At 37.4% G+C, this 15,986-nt stretch overlaps 1 protein-coding gene across 2 annotated transcripts in view; it reads right to left on the reverse strand.

Annotated features, from left to right (window-relative positions):
- Positions 1-9,584, reverse strand: part of il1rapl1a (interleukin 1 receptor accessory protein-like 1a) — an 84,396-nt gene extending 74,812 nt beyond the window's left edge. For both annotated transcript variants that reach the window (XM_084122694.1, XM_084122693.1), the window contains exon 1: positions 9,225-9,584. The gene's annotated coding sequence lies outside the window, so the exon portion shown is untranslated. The remainder of the gene's footprint in view (positions 1-9,224) is intronic.
- Positions 9,585-15,986: the final 6,402 nt, after the last annotated feature.

The following is a 15,986-nucleotide window of genomic DNA, read 5'->3' on the forward strand; positions in this document are numbered from 1 at the left end:
TTTTTATGATGCTTTGTCAATTTTAAAGCTTAAAAGTTCCAGCAAAATTTTATAGGAAGGTTATAATTTCATGGAAAATTCCTTTAAATGATATAAAATCAAATATGACCAACCCAATCTCATGGGATAATGTAAATATTTTACAAGGTGTCAATTTTGTAAGTGAAAATGTAAGATTTTTAGAAAAATAAAGCATAAAAGTCCACCCATCACCCCACCCATAAACATAAGGTCTAAGATCTTTAAAAAAAAAAGAGCCCGAAAAAAGGTTTGGTTGTTGTGGGTGGTTGCCAGGGCGTTGCTATGAGACATATTGGGATGTGGGAAATTAATCTACCCCAAAATCTAAGTATATAGATTTAGCAAGATTTTGTTCACCCATTTTAGCACAAAAAAGAAATAAGAAAATAATAAGCAAATTATATAGGAATTGTATTTAGTATGTATTATATAAAATATATAATTTGTGTAACTTTCTATTTTGCCTATATATTTAAAGTTTAGTTGCTTAGAAATGTAACAGCATGCCTTTTCTCAACAAGCCACATGATTCGAGGTACAAACAAACAGTGTGGGATGAGTTATGTGTCATATTTTAAGCCTTAGGGTTAAGGCTTTTTTTAAAAGTACTTGAGATGCTTGATTTAGAAAATAACACTAATCACCTGCATTCATACACCTGTTAATCACGGTAACATAATCATTTTCTAGACTGAACACTTTTAAGATCAAATCAGTCCATATGAGCAGTGCTTTTTTTCCAGTCACAATTGGCAATTGGCAATTGAATCACCGTCCAGTTAGAGGCAACATAGAAGGTCTTCCTCATTTCTCATTGGACCTAATATCCACATACACATGTACGGTCGCTCACAGGACAGGCGTGTGGCGGCGGGCCCAGCTGTGAATGATTGATGTGGTGATTTTATGATTTAATCCAATTTAAACTCTCCACATCTCCAGGCCTGACAGTCAACACATTTACCATGCGGTAAATATAACAGTGCCCCTGGAGGAAGAGTGCTGCGCTATGAACAGAGATACACACCGTTAAAAACCTGCACACACACACACACACTTACGAGACAGTAGAACGAATGATTCAAGGACAACCTGAGCCGCATCTATTTTCAGACATTACATATATGACAGTTCACAAGAGAGCCAAATGGACATGTATGCATGTGTGTAATTGTGTTACTGTAGGTGTGGGCTTGAGTTTGTAAAAGAATGGGGGGGAAAAAAGGACAAAGACCACATCAGTCTTTGTGGACTCCATTATTTATTGTGGCAGTTCCAGCTTTCTCGTGCCAGGCAAATATCAGAGTAGAATTCGAACATGCTCAGGGGCATCAAGTGTGTGTGTGTGTGTGTGTGTGTGTGTTTGTGTGTGAGTGAGTGCAAAAGCAGGAAATGAGAAACAATAAATATAGACTCAAATATAGACTCCTGAAATATATATTTTTTATGACATGGACTTGTTAGTGCACATGCAACCTTGACTACAGGTGCTCTATCCTGACCATACATCACAGTCATGAAAAAGTCACACACATGTAACAGTCTTTCTGTGCCCTTAACATGAAATGAAATTCAGAATATTGATCATGTGTGTGTGTGTGGTTAAAGCAGCTTGCAGACTGTTCACACTTCACTGATCGGCCCCGGCTAACAAGGGACCCCTGAGTACTCTTCCATGCTCTGCGCTGCTGATGGTGATTAATTATTGAGTATTACTGCTCTCCTACACCACCTCCAGACACAGCACCACTAATCCCCTTACCAGACACACTCGTTCTCAGTCAGGAGTCAAAACAAAAGACAGGATAATAGGTGGTCAAAGGGCTAGCAAAGATAATGGATAGCAATGGGAGAGAAGAAAAGAACTATGCGCAGGAAACTTGAGGTTTTCAATTTAAATGACGTCTGACATGACTTTACATGATGAAAGGTTTAGATGTCTTAAGGGCTCCCATTTCTACTGACTATTTCACTTGTTTTTGACGCTTGAAAATCATTGCCAATTCGACTTATTTGAGCAAAAGCATTGTGAGATTTGAAGGCCGTTACTCTCACGTTGGCTACACAAGAATATAATGATATTTATAGAATGTTTTTTATTCTCACTTTTGAGATTTAATTGACTTCCATGAGATTTCCAGGCCTGGAAATCACCAATTTCCAATTCTCTGCGTTTCCATGACTGGGAAACCTGCCACTGGCACATCATGAATGGATAAATTAGTCAAATTAGCTATTTATGCAAGAGCCAAACTATCTTCCAATGCATGAAAAACTAAATACACATGTGCATGAATATATATTAGTTCACAACATGGATGATACTACAAAAAAATATTCAACATGTACAAGCCAGGGATTAGAAACATTGTTTTTCATTTCAGAGCAGAAACAGTATTTTTATATTCTGGCTCTGGCAATCCACTGCTTTATTTCTGAATGCTAAGTGGTTAGAATTATATTAAAGAATGGTATCTAAGAATGTTAACATTCTGGCTGTGCTAAAAAAGCTTCAACAGTAATAATGATACAAATAAACAACAACTGAATTTATTTAAAAACAGATGCTATGACCTAAACATGTTATTTGTGCATTTAATTATGTAGGCCTAATTTTTTTACAAATTTGGGGTGGGAAAATTGCTGATATTTCATAGATATAGCACAATTGTTTTCATTTTAATTCACTGGACTGTTTCTAATCACTTGTGCACATAAACAAAAAAGGACTGAGACAAGTTGTGTCACAAAAACAACGAGTTTTTGTAACAAAAATGTTCTCCTCCTTTAGAAGTGAGCCATGGGGCAATTGCAATTTGTATGTTATCAGTTTCAATCAATACATTCTGGTTTACTGTTTGTCTTAATATTATTGGCTGAACCGTTTCAGACTCCTGCTTCTCAGACTTGTCTGCTGAAAAAGACCCTAGTAATCTCACAAGTATTCCCTCTTGAGTTTCAGAAAAGGCATTCAACAGCGTCTCAAACAGCGCTCCAATCTGCTGAGTTATTGGAATGAAACATCAGAGATTTCAATACAAACTCAAACTTTCACATTAAATTCCGGCCAAATTATCGGAGTTATGTCATCCATTTTAATACCAAATCTCTGTACTATTACAGTTAACAATTGTCTCACTTGTCTGGTTTTTATTTTCCTTCATCTGAGATTAAGTTTTAGATTGAATGAAAAATTACAGAAAGTTTTCAGTTCTTTTTCATTAAGTTTCCAGAGTTCTAAAAAAAACTGTTTCTGAACAGATAAATGTTATAATATAGTGATGCTCATAAAGCCTTTTTGAATGTACCTCATGTGAAAACAATGCAATTGAAAGAGAAAAGGAGACAATTACTTCTGAAATCATTTAGGGTATCATTAACAGGAAAGCCTCACAAGCACAGAAAATCCAATAATGTTGAGCAGTACACTTTTAAAAATGATACTAGAATGTACAGATCATTGTCAGAGGCATTACTCACCAAATGATACTCCAGTGCCCAAACCAATACAATTTCAAAAGGCCTATAACAGTATGTTACATTTTTAATACAATTCCCAATCCCTAATCAAATCTTAGCATAATAACGCAACTCCAAATCATACCTTACACCCGCGTTTTTAATTAGCTATGTATACAACGTACTGGAATGATTTCTGTTACAGGAGTACATATTTGAATCTCGATAGCTAAAAGATGTTACCTATTTATAATAGACTGTGGTTTAATGTGAGTTTAATGTGGTCATATGCAACTTCCTACAATTGCCTTGTTCAAAAGTTACTGCAATTACAGCCTGTCAATATAAAAGACTGTCATTGATTTATTTTAAAAATTAATAATTTACTTTAAAATTATTAATAATATATATATTATATATATTATAATAATATATATATATATATATTATATATATATATATATATATATATATATATATATATATATATATATATATATATATATATAATAATAATAATAATATTATATATATATATATATATATATATATATATATATATATATATATATATATAAAGTAAATCAATGACAGTAATAATATATGTATATATTTACACATACATACACACTGAGGGTTCTGAGACCACATTGGAAATCTATGATTTTTAAAAGATTGAATAATAAATGTAAGATTCTGCACTATTTCTTGGTCGCTAATGAGCAAATTTGCCAAATTAACTATGTGAATTCTTTTCTACAAAAGGTAAAATGTTCTTGCATTTAAGCACAAGATGTTCTTTGGATCATTCTCATATCATGCTGGAGAACATGATCATCAGGTTTAACACAATCTTGTGGAGTTCATGCCAGCTCAAGTGCTGCTGTCATTAAAGCAAAAGGAGGACAAACCAAACACTAAGACATTCTGCATGTCATTAATTTTTCAATTAAAATTTTCCATCAAAATGCTATTCTAATATAATTTGAAATGAAAAGTTTTTCATTGAATTATCACTAGTGGTCTAAGACTTCAGAACCCCACTGTACAGTGTTTAAATGTGTCTTTTTCACTGTTTTCCTCTGGGAAATTAGTATTCTAGCTCATTCCTGACCAATGCTTTCAGAATTACCGTGACTGTCATTATGGGACTACTTTTCTAACTGATGACTATAGGTTTCTGACTCACTTTCGCCAATGTAAATGACTGCACCATCTCATTCACAAGGAGAGAACTGAAAATCGAGGCAGATTCTCAATTCCATCAAAGGTTGTCAGCCCTAGAATCCATTGCATTTGTCATGAGCTTATACTTCAAGGTTAAATGGCAAGAGAGAAGCAAAAATGAGGCGTCTCTCAAATTGCGGCCACCGTAAGTCATATGAATAAAATCGAGAAACTTTGAAGCCATAAACATCAGGTGTTGAATTTTACTGTCTGTCTGAAATCAATAATGAATAAATGAACATCTAGAGCTATTTTATGAGTAAAATCAGTGTAGGAAGTGCTGTAAAAGCCAAATACTCTCGTTGTACTGCAAACGCCCTGTTACCATCATATAATATGAGACTAAACTGAGTCTACACAAACACACACTCATAGGGATTCACACACTGCAGGTTTCAGTACTATTCTGAGGGAATCAGTGAGGATTCTGACAGTTTGACAGTCCTAAGGGAGAGAGAAAGTGACAGTAATAGAGAGGGAGAGAGCAAGAGAAAAAAAGAAACAAGGAAAGATTACATGTCAGACTTCATCAGCAACAGGAAAACCAGCAGTAAATGAGCTTGTGTGCATGCATCAATGTGAGTCGACTTGCATATTCTCAACCACACAAATATACAAATAAATGAACTCATTGTACTTATTTATTTGTGTGCATGCGTCGTTTGTACGTCCTTCAAATTGAAATTCCCTACATGAGTTATGTAAATATGGGATGCGAAAGCTCTGATGCGTGACGCATCACCTCCACAGGTGCACTCCAAATGGAAAGCACACCATCAAGGTCAGGAAACCACGATGGAAATCCCAAAAACCCAACAACTTCTCATCAACCCAAATCAATGCATTCTCTTCTCGTATTACTAATCGATTGCTATTCTTTTGAGACCCGATGAATCAGCATGGACAGCAGGTCAAAAAACATCACCAGGACAAGAGCTGACAAGAGCCCTCAACCCAAAGGATTCCAATAGAAGCCATTACCGACAAGACAATATAGAATGAGCTTATTGTTTCAATCATCTAGCAATCCACCAGAGTATCCTTTACTTGCTTCCTCACTTGCTGTGCTTGACTTTAATGGCCTGAGAGCTCAAACTGTTTTATAATGAGGGCTTTCCCACAGCATACTCTCCTCATTATGCACACATACACACACAGAGAGATAGCGAGAGGCTTCTTATTGATATTGTGCCCAGTAAAGTGGTCCCTAAGAAACTGGAAGAGGGGTCTCAAGAGTGTGTTTTATTCGCTGGGAAAACAATACAACTACATTTCATAGTTGCACAAAGGAAACCTACGAACTTCCAAAGTTAACCCCATCCAAAAATTTTAGCCATTTAATGGCAAAGATTGGCTCTGCAAATATTCTCCAATCCTAAGTGCATTTAAAAGCGCAACAGTATCAGAACTGCAATAAGGAGTTCAATTTGAGTGCGTTCAGCGAAGCATGCTTTAAATGACATATGTATGCTTTTATCAGAATGCCACAGACGTGACTTTTAGCTTCCCACAGATCAGGGGCATTAGTCAGTGTTTTTGTCATTTTAGTGGTACGCGAGTTGACCTGCTGTATCAAGGCAGAGAAGGTTCTGACAGATGTGTTGTAGTTCATTGAAAGAGGGAGCTGTTCTTTCAGCACCACTCACAGTCAAATGGCCACATCACATCAAAGTGCATTTTAACATATTGGTTCTTGTGTAGATTCTTCTTCACAGATTTTATCGACAAGTGGCTAACCGATGCCCCTGGCCATTCAGTATAAGCCCATGACAGAACATGCCTTGTTTATTAATAGGCCATCCAAACGCCGCTGGTGATGGCATGCTCTATAGCCAGATCTCTTTGGAAACTTAAGTAGGGAAGTGTGTGTGGGTTCATCTACAAACTCACCCTAGGCAATAAGATCTCCACCATGGGACTATATGCATTCTTTATAACCACATATACTGACACAATAAACCCAGGCTGTGCCCCATGCCGCATTCAAACCTGAGTGACAGTTCCTTTAAGAGGAGTCAATGGCGCTGTCAAAGACAATTTTCCCTAGCATTTCATCTGTGTATTCTAGGCACACATTTGCAAAAATAACCTAAAGTAATCATTAGCATTAGGAGATTGGCTTGTTTATACTGATAATGCATCAAACGGAGGAAGTCTACATGTTCGATTGAGAATTTTTCCGGCTGCACGAGGTAAAAGAGGCCAATGTGAGTTTATGAATATGCATCCATGACGAGCATAATGCACACGCCTTGGGTGTGTTCTCACATGATTCTTGGATTGTAACAGCAACACTAGGCCAGCCAAAAGGGTTTTCACGCTACGCTTAACTGGGTTAAGGCCACTTTTAACCCTGGATTAAGTCTTAACTTTCACACTTATTTCCAAAGAGGGTTAGCAAGGCTTTTAACCCTGGGTTTTGAAGCCCTGCTTTAGGCTTTTGCAGTGCTAACATGTAATAAACTGGTATACAGTGAGAAATGATGCAGAAATATTACAGTGAGTTGTTTAGCAACAGAGAACTAATTATAAACGAACAGAGCTTATCTCATTAAGTATTCATGAGCTTTGTGTCACACGAACTTTCACGTTGTTTTTCCCCCTCAGAGAGACTAATGAAGAACTGTGACAAAACGCGTTAACAGGAGTTAAGAATGTTAAAGTATCGTTTTTGCTGTTTTATAAGGCTTAAGACAACCAGAGCCAAATCTACGTGGCGACATTTACAAATTTAGCCAAGCAGTTATCAATACTGGGTGCGTGTATTTGTCCAATCGATGTCATAAAAATGCAAATACGTTAACTCGTCGTTTACAAATGTGCAGTGTGAAATAACCCCAGATTAAGTTACCCAATGTTAAGATTTACCCTGGGTTAAAAATTGCAAACATGGGAAGCTCGATAATGCGGTATTAGACCGCTCCAGCGAGTTTAACAGAAGTCAACCAAACAATAAACAATTGCTTGCCTCATTAAATATTAATGTCACAAACTCTCACGCGTTGTTTCAGCGTGTAAGGGAATTGTTGAAAATGTTAAAAACAGGGACTCTAACGCGTTAACCAGACTGAGGAAGAAACTAATATTTTATTGGTCCGAAAAGTTCATACACGACAGGTCGCGTGCAGTAGACCTGGCCTATTTGTCCATTTCATGTTATGGATCTCATAAAAGTGTGAAACCACGTAACCATAATACCCAGAGTTAAATATTAAACCAGGAAAACCGTAAACAAGAAAACCCAGCAGGGATTAAGTTAACCCAGGAATAAAAAATGACCCTGGGTTGTTTACAATTTCAAGTGTGAAAAGCCCACGAGAGGTCTAATGTGTACCAGCCAGCGTCGGCACAGATTCTCATGCGCACGCTCACTCTCTTGCAGACTGTGATCAGACGCCACTGCAGTGTGTGTGAGAGAGTGAGTGTGTGTGCGTGCGTGCGTGTGTTCTGTCCGTACCATCGCAGGAGGGTGCAAATACTCCCGCAAACACCGCCTTTAAACAAGCCATCTCAAACGCTGCCGCACATCACGTTGCGTTTTCTACAATTATTTTGAGTCAATCTAAACTAAAACGAGATTATTTATCTATATATATATGCGTGTAGCCTATGTAACAGTGGTTTGCCACAAGCCGCACAACTGGAATAAAATGTTAAACCTTAGTTTAGTCAGTAGCTAATGAAAACACCGATTCAAATCTCGTCTTTTATGCGCGTATGAAAAGACCGCGGCTCACATTGAGACTTTAACTGATTTCCCACCTGAAATTCTGCTTTAGGTAGGCTATGGGTAAATGCGAAGAACAAATGTGCAGGTTATATTTTAGGCTACTCTAAAAAAAAGTAGCTAGAACTTGTAGAACAATTAAAATGTTTTTCTCCATTTTTTTCATGTCAGGACAGCATATTTCTGCCCTCAATTCGAATGTTTTACTTCAATTTGTTTTTAATTCTCATTGATCTCAATGAAGATTCTTAATAAAGTCGCATTACTGTAATACAGTAGCCTAATAAGAAACATCCTGTCCATCCATTGATTTAGAAAAATAAGTAGCCTAAATTAAAAGCAGGGCAGCAAAAGCTACTTTACTTCTATATAATTACAGCTATATACATAATCATGTTTTCACAATTTTACTAATAATGGGGGGGGGGGGGGGGGGGGGGGGGTTGAATGCTGAATAGTCGTGAAATACCGTCACAATCATATCCTAATGATGCAAAACACGGCTTACTGTCTTTCACGAAACATTATTTTCCATTTATTTTTTTAAATGAGGTCAAAATATGATCCGGACGCGTTGTTGACAGGTTTCATTCTACAATTTAACCTCAATGAAATTGAGTTATTATTTAAGCGTCAAACTCCACATTTACATGATTCCGATTTTTTCTAAAGGTTAGATTACATAGGCATCTTCACGAGCCGGAGCAAATCAACTAGCCACCCCCGCATCACCATGAAACCTCTCCACTTCAAACTTCGCATGGGTAACTAAAACAGACCGCGAGCTTACCGTCAGCCAACGTCCAAAAATTGTTCCGCGGTCAGTCAATAAGACACTTGTAAACGGAATGAACGCGCATCACGATGAATGAGGAATCTGACCAAATCATCCATCCGAACAGAGAAATTCACCAGCTGATAGTTTATTCCAATATAGACGCTGCCTTAAGGAGAATTTTAAGGATTTCCAGAGGTCTCTATGACTTCATAATGCATTAAGAACTCAAAGGTGCTGAAGAGGGACCCATGACCGCGCGCCCTCGTCCAGCGGACAGTCGCTCACTCCTGCGCATTCCGTGGCGCGCCGTGCGCTTGTCGGTCAGAGGGATGATTTGAGATGTCTCAGGTATCCGGCAGCGAGAGCTCCTGTGGGGGTTTCCTCTTCAAGACGCGCTGTGTGCGCCCGCTGCTGTGGGAGACCTCTCCATGGTCCTAAAGTCCGCCTCAAAACCAAGCATGCATGCGTGCGCAACGACTGTGGTGGGCTGCATGTATTTAGGAACATCTTCAGTTAAAGGAATAGCTCACCCCTAAAAATAAAACATTCTGTCATCGTTTACTTATCCTCGTGTCGCTCCAAAACTTCATGACTTACTTTCTACTGCGGAAAACAAAAGGCAGAATTGTTGCTGCTTTCTTCTGGCACAATGAAAGCATGTCGCTATATTCGACCAGTGAATTTCCAGCTGACCAAAAGCACCATAAGTTCCATAAAAATAGCCCATACGACTCGTGCATTATAAGTCTTCTGAAGTCATATTATAGTTTTGTGCGAAGGATACTTAAGGGTACAATATGTAAGAATTTTGTAATAAAATATCCAAAAATCACTTGCACAGTGTGATATATTTTCCTGAGGTTGTACTTACAATATCCCAAAAGTTCCAAAAGATTTTTAATTTCAGAGAAATTCCCATTTTAAATAATGGCTTGTCCCTGGTCATTGTCGCCTGTCGATGACGTAATATCCGTGTTATCCCTGGTTTCCGCTCGTACAGCCATAGTAACCATGGAGACAGATGTGGACAACTGCGTTGCGTCTAGCGGCACGCTCGCGCTGTTGTTGTTTCGTTCAAACATTAAGGACCATGGCAAGCAGACTTTGGGACAGAAGGAGAACTAAAACGAGGATCAATATCAGCGTGATGTTTTCGAGATCCCAAGAGCTCCACGTCCGCAACTAACTTCGACTTAGAGACGCCGCTCTTGCATGTACTTTCTTAGACAGGTGAGCAAATGTACATAAAACTAATCAATGTTATATAGCTCAACATGATGAATATGATCTGTATGTTATTCTAATGTTGATCTAGCTTACTGCTAGTCTCATATAGCTAACAAACTAACATACTGAATAACATTATAACTTTCAACACACTCAAATGCAGTTTAGTGTGATAGTGTACAGACCAAGTGAAACAGTGCTGCGTTACCTCACAAGTTTCATTCGTCTAATAAACTGACCTTTATGAGTAGTAATACAGCACTTGCGGGTAGTTCGGTAGAATGAAATGTCCTTGTTCCTTTATATCCGCGGGACTTGCGTGTATAATTATAACCATAATCACAGTTAAATGTGCAGTACACAGGCATGTTTATTGCATTTATTCCACATGTACCAGTGTTGTATGTATGCTGTGTTACACTCATGAACAGGTCAGAAAACAGTGTAATCGAAAAAGCCACGTGGCCAATCAGCAACCGAGAAAGCGGTTCTGGGCTTTGTGATGAGGGGGGCCCCACTAAGGTCCTTTATGGTACAGCCTACTCATCTGGCCCAAGGAAAAGGGGCATACAAATAAAAATGTTGTCCCAGGTCTTGAGAGTTTTAGTGACGGCCCTTAAATGCTGCTCTTTTAGGAAGAAAAATAATTTATTCTTACAGCTTTACGTGACATGTTTTAGTGATGGCTGGAAACACCATCAGTGTTAAAACACATTTTGGATTTGTTTTACAAAAAAAAAATTGAAGCAAGCAAATAAAAACAGTATCAACAAACAGACCTACTCCTTTTGAATGTAATATTTTGTGTTTTGGTGAATAGCGACAAAAAAGCAGTATAACCACCACATTTCATAGCAAATAATCAAAGTAATGCAAGAAGCAAGTAACCAGCATTGAAGATGTTGTCATGTAAAATCTTATTCTGCTTATTCTTTTCTCTGATTATTGGCAATATTCAGAACATTGGTGTTCTTGTAAACACAGCCACTGGTCATAACTGAATGCACATGCAAATGAGATTTGACAGCTACTTCAAAAGAAAATCTGTTCGGAGAATGAACTCAAGTTGTTACATGACTTCAGAAAACTTAATATAATCAGAAGTCTACTACACTTACAGTACTTTTTTGGTGCCTTTTTAGAGAATTGCAGGAGTCTGTTCTGGAAGGGAACAGAAAAAGAATTTATTATTTAATAATATAATTATACACACACACACACACACACACACATACACACAGAGAGTATATATCTAACATGATGTCAATGACCATATATGGCACAAATGTCAAAAAAGAAGAGAAACCGCAAATAACAATAACACAATAACAATAAATCTACATCCAGTAAATCATGATTTATTTATGACTGGCCCAGATCTTAGCATAAAGAGTGAATTTACATTAATTGAATGTTAAAGAGTAGCCGGGCCATTATGCAACTTTTAAAAAGGGAAGTCAGGTTTGGAACAATATGAAGGTAAATGATGACAGAATGTTCTTTTTCATTTTTAGATGAACTATTCCTTTAAACTTATGTATGCGTGTATGTACTGTATGTGTTTGCATTTTATACGCGTGTTCTGAAAAGAGACAGCCTTGAGACCCAGGTGTGTGCATTGGTGTGTATGTGTGTGAGAGTGGGGGGAGAGAGAGAGACAGAGAGAGAGAGAGTCTTTTCCAAAACACTTTGCTGTCCTGTCCAGGGTGAGTCTCTTGCTCTGTGAGTTGCATAACAATGAGGAGGTTCACAGCAGAAGAAAAGCCCACTCAGAACACAAACACACACAAACACACACTCTTTCTCTGGTTTTGCCTGTTTCTTTACCTCTCTCTCTCCTCTCTCATCCATAAAACCACACACATTCCTCTCTGTATATTCCTCCTGCCCAAGGGAGAGAGTTCTCTCCTGCATACAGTCCACGTGTTTTTATAACTTCCAGTATCTGCTGCCCACTCCGCTGATGTCATACAGCTCAATCTATTGTAAGGCTGATTCTGAACTGTACATCTACAGTAATCTCTTTCCACACACTACATTATAAAACCTGGTTCCACAGACTGGGCGCTTGCACTGTATCGCCGTGAGGCTGGTCAACCACCAAAAGCAAATGCAAATCTTTTTTTTATTAAACATCATCAATTAATAAATAATGGATTTGCTGAAAATCTGAATAAATGCTTTGATCAAACTGGATAAAAACTCCTACTCATTCCATGAATGCTGCAATATCTCAAAACATTTAAATAAATACATTTAATTTCTGTAGATGGTTTGAGATATTGCAACATTCATGGACATTTTTATCCAGTTTGATCAAAGCATGTATTATGGAAAAATAAAAAAAAATCCTAGTTACAAAACCCTACACAGTAGGCCCAAAAAGTATCTGTAGCTGTATTTTACATCCTGTATAAAATAGTATTTTAACAGTATTTTATTCAGCAAACAGCTAGATATTTTCTCCGAATTTGTCTGAAGAATTTTTACAATTACAGTTAATCAGCTGGTCTCAAGCTAATTTTAGGATGAATGAAGAACCTCCCTAAGGTTAAATGTCTCTCTGAATGATGTCCAAAAAATATACAGTAGCATACACTAGAATAAACGAGAAATATCTCTTTCCATGGCCTTCCATTTTATCTGCCGTTTATATGTCTGCCACTCTGTTTTCCTATCTGTCTGTCATAGTGTCTGGGTCGAATATAATTTTAACGGAAATTAGAACGGAAAGGAGAATGTCACAAGAGGTTTTAGCAGCTATTTTAAGCCTTTCCTCCAAAAGACAAAATTCATTGTTCATACAGTACGTGATTTTTTTTCAGGGGCTCAAGGTCTTTTGTCATTTTATCAGGTTGTGAGGAGGGATGCGATACCGAAAACACTTAAAAAAAAGGTTCTTTATTGGCATCTATGGTTCCATGAAGAACCTTTGACATATGGAACATTTCTATTGCACTAAAGGTTCTTTAAATTGGAAAAGGTTCTTGAGATTGTTAAAATGTTCTTTCACACTAAGAAAAAAAAATGGTTATTTTAAGAACTGTTCACTTAAAGATTCTTTGGGGAACCTAAACGTGTAAACACACTTTTAACAATAAAGTTTCCAAAAGGGGAAGTTCAAACAGCATAAAAGAGAACATATCTCAATATTTTGTAGTGGAGCAAGAAAGATTTTCATTTTCAAACAGGTTTCTTCAAGCAGTCCCACTTATCTGCCATTGGTCCTCAGACAGATAGTCCCACCCCCAAACTAGTGCCATTCCAGGAAATCAACATAGGAATTACTTGTTTTTGTTTCTGCACATGTATATGATATTTTAACATTAAAATAAAATTAAAAATAAAACATTTTAAATTAAAATAAATTAACACTTCTAATTATAAGTAAATCCTGAATCTGCATAAAGGGCAAAATACTGATTTTATGACTGCTTAAATCTGAAGAACTGAAAAAAAATTACACAATGTGCCACAATAGGACAATATGGCAAAAATACAAGAAAAATATCAGCTTAGTTAAAATGACCTTTAAGCTGACAGGTGCACAATCTAACCTGGCTGAACCTCGCGACAGATAAAGAATTGAATATTTCTTATGTATTAAAATTTTTCAAATTATATACCTATATCTGAAAACATAATGTGACTGAAGGGAAATGAAGATACAGCAACAGATTTCAGCACTAAAGTGGAGATATGCATGTTCTGATATGATAACGTTTAACTGGTGCCAGTTATTTTAATGTAATTGTGTCATGTTTGTCCATGGGGATAAGATACAGTGAACACAATGTGATTTGACGTTTAAATGTGATCTCGTCCCTGATGCTCAACACATAAGTTACACCCAGGGAGGTCTGAATACCTGGAGAGAGCATTAGCATTTCCATTAATCTCAATAGCAGATGCTCAGCTGGGGTATTGGGCTCCTGAAGTACACAACCTGCAACCTGCCATCTTTGCTCCTCCATGGGCACAAAAACATATTTTGAGCTGCCTGCTACAATGACATATTTACCCAAACCTGTATTAAAAGTGCAAAATAACCAGATTTATTTCTGAGATAACTAGACGGCACTTACTGAAATAAAGGTGCACTAATGCAGACATTTTCAGTTACTGTTTGTAAACACAACATTCAAACTTGGCCCCGCCTTGTGGGTGGAAAACTGCCAGAAGTGCACGCTAACAAACAATAACTATCTGTCATCATTAAAACGTAATTACACTGTCTAGTAATCTGTCAAGTTACAGTAGCAGTCAATAAGGCAATAGCAACATTAACGAATTGTTGTGTCGAGGCAGGAGAACTTAGCAAGGCTTCCCAGGCTTCAAAACGTTACAGAAGTTAAAGTCCCGCCCTCACATGCACCGCCCGTCGTTATTGGCTGGAATGACACACTCACTAGCCAAAGGTTGCAGCCCAGAAACGTCCTGAGCACAGCAATTGTAGACACAGACACCACCACGCTCTTCTAGTGGATCATAATGATTGAAAGGGATTTTCATTATAAGGGAGTCTATACTTTCTATCTTTTTGGAAAATTCTGCATAGTGCACTTTTTAAATATACAATGCAGCAAGCTGCATTCTGCCATTTGAAATATTTAGCATGGCATATTAATACCGTTTTTTTATTAATTAGTACGTGGTTTACGTTATGTACTGCACAGTATGCACTAAGCAGCAGCCTATGTTAGTAATCCATTCTGAAGAGCTATTCTCTTTCTCTGCCCTGTTTACCTGCAACAGTGCGTTTGTGTTTGCAGTGATCAAAGCCACTTTGATGTGTGTTACGTGTTAGCACGTGGGCTCCTGAAGTGGAATACGTGTCACTGCTGTAATCTGCATGGATCGGCTGAATCTTAGCCCTTCCCACTTTGCAATTCCTTCATTTGTAATAAAGGACACGGTTCTCAGTGGTTGAACTCCGAGCTTAAAAACACAAGAGTTCATGGATATGTGTAAACTGAAATACCAACATATTTGCGAATTCTTCATGTGCAGCTTGCAGACTAACTGTTTCTTGCACCATATTTTGTTTTTGCTGACTTGACACCCCTCAGGCTTAAAAAAGAAAAAGAAACAACAGCTCTTTGGCATCTGCGATATTAAAATGTCAGAAAAATGATGTCTTAATCAAGAGGTAATAATGTATTAATAATTCATAGATTATAGTATCCATCCTATACACATGCACACACACACACACACACATCTCAACCCCACCGAGAATTAAACACAGAAGAAGAGTAACAAAGGTAATTATCTTATTCTGGTTATGTGGGTTAATAAGGCCTTTTTTTCAGAAGGCCACAAGATTAATGTGAGTCTATATAAAACTCCTCAGCTCTTGCCAAACTTGAGTGTCCGTTAGATTCCAGAATCCAGGGATAGAACTGCGTTAATGTAATTATGTGTGTGTCAAACAAGAGCCTTTTAAAGGAACAGTTCATCAAATATGCCATCAAGTAATTTCAAATTAATAAAACAAAATTATCCATGGCGCACAAAAGATGTTCTTGAGAACATCTAATGTCGTCA

This window comes from Abramis brama (genome assembly GCF_963993115.1).
Source record: "Abramis brama genome assembly, chromosome: 8".
In the NCBI taxonomy this organism is placed as follows: domain Eukaryota; kingdom Metazoa; phylum Chordata; class Actinopteri; order Cypriniformes; family Leuciscidae; genus Abramis; species Abramis brama.